Source organism: Pelobates fuscus, chromosome 4, assembly GCF_036172605.1.
Source record: "Pelobates fuscus isolate aPelFus1 chromosome 4, aPelFus1.pri, whole genome shotgun sequence".
Taxonomy (NCBI): Eukaryota; Metazoa; Chordata; class Amphibia; order Anura; family Pelobatidae; genus Pelobates; species Pelobates fuscus.
In genome coordinates this window covers 339401130-339410587 of record NC_086320.1, presented here as the reverse complement: position 1 = coordinate 339410587, position 9458 = coordinate 339401130, and positions in this window count along the sequence as shown.

The window sequence follows — 9458 nt, the reverse complement described above, 5'->3', positions numbered from 1 at the left end:
CCTATGAGGATGGGAGGGCGGATCCCAGGGCTAAATAGGATTTTATGAGATCCCCATCCATACTCTTTTCCATAGGTTCTCTAAGGTAAGCCATGGAGTCAATGGGGAGCATAGTTTCCATATGAACAACAGCAGCGTCTATTTTAGGAATTGAATTCCAGACTGCTGTTGATGACTGAGTAAGGATAAATCCTCAAAAACGTATTCGTTAAGGTGGATTTCCTTTCAGGTTTGTTCCATTCTTGAAGGATCATGTCCTTGATAGAAGAATGCACTGGAAATGTTGGTCTATTAGAATTTAGATCCTCAAATAACCTGTCAGCCTCTCTCAACTAGGACTTCTCTTCCATGAGGCTAAGGGTGTCCCTGATAAGGGTAATCAGCCTATCAATAGATTTAGAGTCTAAAGACCTGGAGGTATATTCAACTTTCTCCTTACAATCATCTGAGACCTCCCACATATCAGGTTCTTCTTCAGAGCATGAAGACTGAGGTTCTGCTTTGTGTCTTTTATATGGACCACTTTTATCCGTGGTAGACTTAAAGCCCTCAGCAATAGCTTGGGAAATCCAGAGCTTAAGGTTGTCCTGTGGGGAACTTCTATTGGAAGCATCCACTATTTCCAATAAGTATTCTCTGCAGAGGTTCTTTCCCTGAGGTGTAGAGGACGAACAGTCCATGCATCTATTGATTTTCTCCCTTGTTATCTTGGGGGAGAATCCAATGTTTTGCTGGGGCTGAAACAAAGCCATATATAACATATATTACAGGCTTATACTGTCTCTCTTTTAAAAACCCCCATAAAGTAAAAGTAATTGGCTCACCTAAGTTTTCTAGAGAGGGATCTTGCAGAGGCAGAGGGAGAATCCATACTATAATGGAAAATCAATAGAAAATGTCAATAGACATAAAGTCCATATCCCATAAAAGCAGAAGAAATACTGAATGCAAATGAAAGAATCCTCAAGAAGTAGAAAGGCCTACCTTCTGAAATTGAGACACAATTCAAGCAGCAAGGCAAAGTCAGAAGTAGTGCGCCCAGGATCACCATTAGCTGATGTAGCAGGCACACGGGGAAACCTCAGTCCAGGCTGATTTAACTAGTGCGGGGAAAAATGAAAGTTCTGTGTATGCACGGAACCATGGAACGCACACCATATATATTATGAATAGATTTTACAGTACACTGATTGGCCCATTTTCACTCCCTTTGATTTGTCTGATTAGTTTCCTATTTCAGTTTTTTTGGTATCAAAATTATGCCGACATGTGCCTTAAGAACTGGGTTTTTAGTTGTTCTAGGCAAGTAGTTCTATGGAACTACTCCTACCAGCTATACAATAGCTCCATTTTGCAATGAATATAAAGTTTAATGGTGTTTCTCAATTTAAAGGATTAATGCTTGTATATTCAAACATTAGTAAATACGTTCTTTTCTAATTATATTACATTCATGTAAAAAAAAAAAAAAAAAAACTACTAATACATATTATGGAGCATAGTGCCATCATATCACCAAGAAGAGTGTACAGTGGCTTATAACTAAAGTGATTAGCAAGAAATTGTTGCAGCCATAAGACCATTCCTTCTGATGCAAACAGACTGCATACAGCACTATTTCTACTAAAGTTTTTGTTGTTGCATAGAGTGACCCTTTAAACAGTTCCCTAAAGGGGTCGTGGCCTACAGAGCTAGCAAGCAGCCGTGTCTCCCTGGAGCTCCGTCAGGGCCTAGGAAAAAAGCCGAAAAAAGAGCCACAAAATCAACGCTCACGGCAAAAAACCTGACACCCCCCCACACAGAGGCAATGGGGCGAAAACATAAAAAGCCTTACTACCGAAAAGCTCCCCGGCAACCAGATATTCGAGAGGGGATATTCGAGAGGTCGGCGACACGGCACCAAACCAAGATGGCGCCAGAGGAGCAGGAGACGCAAGAGCCATCAGAGGCCTCCCAGGAGGAAGAAAACCTGCAGAGCTCTCCCCGCTCAAGAGCGGAGTCTGGAATGTCAGAGTCCGATGAGGATGAGGCACCTTCCACAAAGGGAGACATCAAGAGGTTACTGACGACCTCCGGAAGGTCTGGAAGGAAGACCTCCAGGCAGCCCAGGCAGAAATAGGGGAGATCCGCCACAGAGTACAGGAGATAGAAGGTAGAGAGGCCTCACGAAACAAACACATACAAATCACAGACAACAGACTGGACAGCCTCTCCTCCCAGGTGCAACAACTGACGCAAGCAGTGACCACCCTAGAAACGTGCCACAGACAAAAAAACATGCGCCTCAGAGGAGTCTCAGAACAAATACCCGAAGAGGCGACACTCACCTTTGTAAGGGACCTAATAGATGCCATGGGCATCCAGGCCCCCCCTGGCCCAACACATGATAACCTCAGCATTCAGAGTGAGGAAGTCAGCCGCGGCCCCAAGCGACGCACCTAGAGATATCATTGCCATAACCCGGGATATCTCGGCGAAGGCAGCAATTCTGAAATGCTCCAGGTAACAGGGGACGGTACAACACAAGGGCCAGGCGGTCTCAAATTTTGCGGACATACCATTCTCTGCCCTAGCTGAAAGGAGGAAACTGGCCCCAACCGCCATAAGACTCAGAGAACACTCTATAAGGTACCGCTGGGAACTAGGGGGATCCCTAGTGGTGACAAATGGAAACGAGACAGCGACACTGACATCTGCAGAGGACCCAGGGCCACTGCTGCAGAAACTCGGGATCTCAGCTCACACACGACCAACAGCCGCAGAGACACCCTTAGAGACACCCAAAACTGAGAGAGCCCACAAACAGCAGCACCCTTGAGCCCCAGCAGCGGCTCAAATCACCAATCAAGAAGGCACAGCCCGTACTGAGAGGCAAGGACACAAGCTTAAACAAACCCGGACACTCAGATGGGCACTTCAAAGTTCAGAGACTCACATAACAGGACTTGAACCAAGCTGGCTCTACACAACGAGCCACAAAAGCCCGCTGAAAAGTCCCAGGCTCCCACAGCCGCCCAGGCTCATGCCACTCTAACATGATACGCTAAGAGATGGCGACAGAAGAGTGCTCAGGCACAGAACTGTCCTTGACCACACACTAACACGTCTTAGAGTTATGTTCTCTATGGCATACATAACCTTTCAATGTTGTGTAGGCTAGTTTATTACCTTTGACATGAATAGTCAAATTGTGACAATACGTGCTTAATTCATTACCCATATTTTGGTAAAATTGTTTAACGATAAAAACTTTCAATAAAATACAAATTATAATAAAAATGTAAAAAAAAACAGTTCCCTAAAGATATTTAACTGCATGAGATCGTCATATAAAAGAAGTATATAAAAATAGATTTTCAATACTTTTGTTATTGTATTCCACATAGCGTTTAGTACTCAGCAAAACAGTTCAACTGTCATTGATCACTTCCCATTTTAATTTACAAAACTGCAAATTCACATAAATCATCTGAAATTGCAATTACTCATGACTGTGTATACAGTATATGAGATTCCCATAGAACAGACACTCAATATCTTACTGCATATTGGTGTCCAGAACAGACCCCTATAAACTTACATTTACCTATGAGTTAATGCGGCAACAATGTTATCAGCTTCTTGTCTGTATAAAATATCGTCTATGCTATTTCTCTATTTCACTGCTGGCAAAGCTAACCTAGGATATACTGCTGTTTTTCCATATGACTACAAGGGATTCTTTTTAATAATGGATTTTTCAGTGGAAGCTCACTGTGATGTAATACAATGCTTCCATAAAACCCTTTTTATTACAAGTATGTGTCAGTTCAATGCACATCAGATTCCAACAAGATACTCACACAGCATTTCTAAGTGGGATTTTTAAAGCTCAGTTCAAGTATGAACAGAATTATGCCTCTGTATACTTTTCAGATGCTGGTTCACAAAAAAAAAAAAAAATACATTACCCAATTTTTAGCATATGTTTTAGCTGCTAACGATTCATCTTATCTTAACTATGAGAAATCAGTTACAGGCGTTAAATTACACCCATACCTTTAAACATATTTCTTCCATGTCTGTAAAATAAACGCAACTCTAGATAATTATAAATGGGAAAACAAAATATCATAAATATAAACATTATGAAATCTTTAAATATTATGATATCATTCTTACGGACGTAGCTTCAGAAGTAAAATTAAGTAAAAGGCCAGCATGACGGAAAAATTCCGTCATGTGTCCTTAAGGGGTTAAAGAATAAAAAACTATTTCAAGTTTACACCAAAATAGTCAGATGTTTTTTCCTATATTCTTAATTCATCTAAATTCACTGTTTAGTAAATAAAGCCTTTTGTTTTTTGTGCTGACCGTTGAGCAGCTTGGGACCCAACAGTTTGTTATCTCAACATCTAGACAGTGCTTGTATCTATCTCATAAGACAACCATGTATACCACTGGTGAATTTACACTTTCAACATCTCTCTGCCTGTAATCCATATTTTATATCTTAAGACTAATAGGAAAAAGAACATTCACCTTTATATCAAGATAGAATGAAAATGGAAAACAATGTATGAGGTTTTTTTCACTATACCATAGTTATAGGGAAAACACAAGGAAACTGTAAATTTTACGCCAAAGTTGGGGTGCTGGATTAATAGCCAGTCAGAAAACATTTTAATTGGGCGATTCTGGCCTAAAATATTACATTTCATTACCCACTCTCCACAATGCGTTAAAAAACCCATGCAGCATTAAGAAAATTCTGAAAAATACTAAAGAGTCTTATTCACTAAACACCAATTTATACTAAATTAATTAATTAGAAATTAATTAATTAGAAATTAATTACCCACTCTCCACAATGCGTTAAAAAACCCATGCAGCATTAAGAAAATTCTGAAAAATACTAAAGAGACTTATTCACTAAACACCGATTTATACTAAATTAATTAATTAGAAAATGTAGACATAAAGTTGCTGAATTAGAAAAAATTCCCCATTTCAGCTTGGATATTATAGTATGTATTTTTCAGTTCAGTTTTCAGTTCACTGTTTATTAGACATGTGCAATTCGTTTCGTTCCGAATGTACATTCGTAAGATTTTCATGCACTTCGGACATTCGGATGTTTACCAATGTCTGAAGTATCGAAGTTCCGAAGCACCGAAGTTCAGAAGTGACGAAGTTTGGTAGTTCGGAAGTGCCGAAGCGCCGAAGCTCTGAAGTGATTCGGATTTCTGAAAAGTGGCAAAACAAGAGAAAGGGAGGTAAAATTATGTTATTGATGACAGGAATCTTGACCAATAAGCTATTCCTTTTTTGCAATGTAATGCTTGCTTGCCCAATCTGGCTTCACTATTCCCTGTCCAATGAAATGAGCTAATTTTTGTGATTGATGTTAGAGGACAGCCAATTAATGGCGATTTTTGTCATGGACACTTGGCCAATAAAGGCACACAGAGTCATTGCAGAGGGATAGTATATAAATCAGGCTGTCAGGGTGTTGGCTTGCATTCATTTGACCAGACTAGTTGTGAAAGCAAGAGACTGAGACATTTTTATATTACATTTATTGTACTTTACTTGTAGCAAACTTGGGGTGCCACATTGCTTTTAAGTGTGTGTTCCAGGGAGAGAGAGAGCGAGAGAGAGAATTTTGCCTTTTTTTCTTCTGTATTTTTTCTTTTTTTTAAGGGGGTGGGGTGAGAAAGTGTGAGGCTGTGCAAGCCAGGTAGCCTGATTGCCAGGGTGTCTCTCTGCTGCACTGTGACATTACTGCAGTGATTAGATTTGTGATTTTTAGTTTTCTGTGATTTAATTTAAATTAAAATTTAATAAAACAAAAGAAACCATAATGGATTGTTTATGTCCTCCTCACATTCTCCCCTCAAGCAAAGTGACTGAGGAAACTGGTAGCCGTCATGTCACTGCTGGTAGTACCACTACTAGCTCCACCACCAGTACTAGTGCTAAGAGGCAGAGCACAGGTAGTAGTACACTTGCTTCCTCTTCAATTCACCTGAAGTGGGGGCAAATGAAACAACAGGAGCTGCTAGTGCTTCCAATTTCTGCAACCAAAGCCAGCAGTAGCACTAGCAAGAGTTCAAGCCCACCCATAAAACTAAAGAGGGCAGATGTCCAGCTATTTGGCACCAAAAAGCAGCAGCAGTTGTCTTCTAGTAGCAGGGTTGAAAGGTCCTCTGGATCCACAAAGCAGCCCCCATCCAAACCTCGTAGACAGCTGTTTACTCCCCTCACAACCACCAGCACTATTGCTAGTGACAGTAGTACCTTTACCTCCACTACTGCCAGTTCCACTGCTGTGGTGACACCTGCTATGTTTTACAACAGCTGGGCAATTTCAACACAGTCTGTTACCACTGCTCATACATTTAAGCAGCCTAAGAGGAAAATATTAGAGTTAGAGGAGGAAAAAAATGCTAGTGCTACTCGTGAAATCACCATTTTGTAAATTGTTTAAATACTAAACTAACACTACTAATTATTAACTAAACCCAGGCCACTTATTTAAGATTAAGTGATCTGGGTGCTGCTGTGGTCCACTATGCAATGTAAAAATTGCTGTTTAAGAAAAAATATATATATATTTATTTTTCTAAACAAAGGACATTCCGAACTGCCGAATGCCTGAAACGAGTATCCGAAGTACCAAAGTTCTGAAGCGCCGAAGTGACAACGTTTGACAGTTCCAAAGTGCCAAAACAAAATGAATGCTATTGGTCCAAATTGCCAAAGCAGACAAATTTTTTTACTTACCCGAATTTCCGAACCGAAACAAATTGTTTACTAATGCACATCCCTACTGCTTATTGAATAAGTCCCACAGTGTAGGTGATAATAATCCTTCCCAGGCATTAACAAATTATAGAATTAAATATAATGATCATGATAATTTAAATAACAACAATAATGTGCCTATAAACATGAGGCTCTTATGTTTATCGAAATGTCACAATCAGAACCCCTAGAGAGGTGAACTCTTTTTGCCCATTTTCTATTACATTTTTGCTAGTATTGTGTTTTCTCATATTCTTGTCAATGCAAATGAGTTAGTAATCATTTGTAAACCATGCCCTGTAAAAACGACATGGTGTTTTTACTTTTCAAATCCACCGTAGGGAGTTCTTTCCCAGAAAATAATTACATCTTTGCCATATGGGTTTATTTTTAAGCTAATTAGATTGAAAAAATATGTTTCTGATACGTTGTGTCACACACTGTCAGGACACTTTTGATTGGCTAGTTGGCAATTGCTGGATTTGCCTATGCACAGTGTGAAAGCACGGTAATAAACTAAATTATGTGTTGGGTAGACAAACTGCAGTTTTTTATCTTTCTTCCCTTAAATTAGCCAGTTGGAGATCCATCCTTTTATCAGTGTCTACAGCTTCATGACATACACACGGTTCTAAACAAAAGTTACATGTAGGTAATTATGCAATTCAAGTAAATCAAGCCTTTCCGTGGTATTTTGTCAGATATAGACCAATAATTGATGCTTTGTGGAAAGAACATTACTGACCGTTAGCTGAGCTATATTAATAACATAGCATAATATAATAATTTGAAGATTTATATTGAAAGCTATAGGTTATAATAATTATGGCCCCGTTGTTAGTCATGGTGAAAATCTCTTTTTTTATTTTTATTTTTTCAAATAATTGGTTATTTCACGTGGTTTATTCTCTGAATTTTGGTTTTAGGGAATTTAAAACTAATTGAAATCTGAATGTCAAAATTTAGGGAAAAAAAAACTGCTAATCAGGAAAAATTCTCAAGTTGCTCTGCTATTGTCACATCTAGGCTATTTTAGACTAAACTTTACCATTCGGATTTCAGCTTGCTGCTATTTGGAGTTTATTGAATAGAACGTCACAAAATGAGTGAATACACCTTTTTTGTTTATTCCAACATTTTGGAGTAGCATCATATTAACACATTTGTGTCATCCTGTAGAACCTAGAATTTCGGAATTGGGGTACAAAGCTAAAACCTCAGGATTTATTTACTAAAATCCTTGTATGTTCATGTTGGCTACTGCCTTCTGGTTGGAAAAAGGTTAGATTTACTAGATTTAGTTGTGTATTTTTCCCGGAATATGATCATTCTATTGGCAGTAAATCTATCAAATTATTTCTAACTTTTTAATCTGTCACTTTACATTATAAGTAATGTAACTATAGATATATTGTCGAACTATTTTAATAAAATTATACATTGTTGTTATTACCTTAAAACATTATTATAGCACCATTATTTTATTATATATATTTTTTTTGGTAAACCGTGATACAATGTATTTGTTAGTAAGTCACACTTTAAGGATGTATTTGAATACATGATGCTATTTTTTCTAGACAATGTCAAAAGATGAAAACGTTTAAATATACGTGGAATGATATGCATTTGATGCTTAAAGTTGTGATGCATTGACTCTACCGAAGGCATTATATTCCATAGTCACAGTTTCCTCTAGGTTAGTGCAAACGCCCCTTACATGGCTCATTTGTAACTTCGAATTATCTGTATGTCTGAAATAGAAAAATATCCAAAGGCATTACAGTGGCTGATGATTCATCCTGTTGCACAGCCGTGATGACTTTCTTCCCAAGAAAGATGAATTTCTCAAATTTTAAATGGTGCATATCAACCGCTGTCTTTTCCTGCCAAAAAAAAAAAAATCATTATGTACAACTAAAATGTATTCATTTTTTTTTTGTTTTATATTTAAAAAAAAGGAAATACATGTCTCAGTCTTTCAATGCACTGGACGACCAGCAGACATATCAATTGTGATTGCAGATGTTCCATGGCGATAAAAGACACAATATGAGTAGAGCAGTTACAGAACTTTAATGCTTACATTCTATTGATTATCTGCCCAATTTTAGATAATCAACAATTTGTCTTAAAATAGGGGTATCTTGCCATTAACCTGTTTGATGAATCTATTATTTATTGAGGGTTTTGAACTGAGAAAAATCAACATGGGGTAGTGTTTGACATATCAGGAACAAACACATTGGGCAGTCATGAAAAGATTTATTTATTAAAAAGTAATACACTTGGCATTGGTAGATCAATAAAGTACCGATTAAGGAACAGCACACACATAAAACACAGTTTAAAATTTTACAAGGCTACTTAAAATCACCTATCTTAGCAAACAAATACGGGGATTACACCACACGGACTTATTGTGTTAGGCCCACCACTGCGTTACAGTATACGCCAGTATCCTTGGGTCCTACACTCATTTTTGAGATGGAAAATTAACATGCTAGCTACAATACTTACCGCTTAAACTGTTTCCGGAGTTTCTGCTCAATGTATGCTTTCCTGTGGTCACCTCCAAAAGGGGCACCTATAGTGGATGGGTGGGGTGCTCAATCCAATAGGAGTCTGGCCACACAATATGGCCATGCGGTGTAACCAAATCCCCATATTTC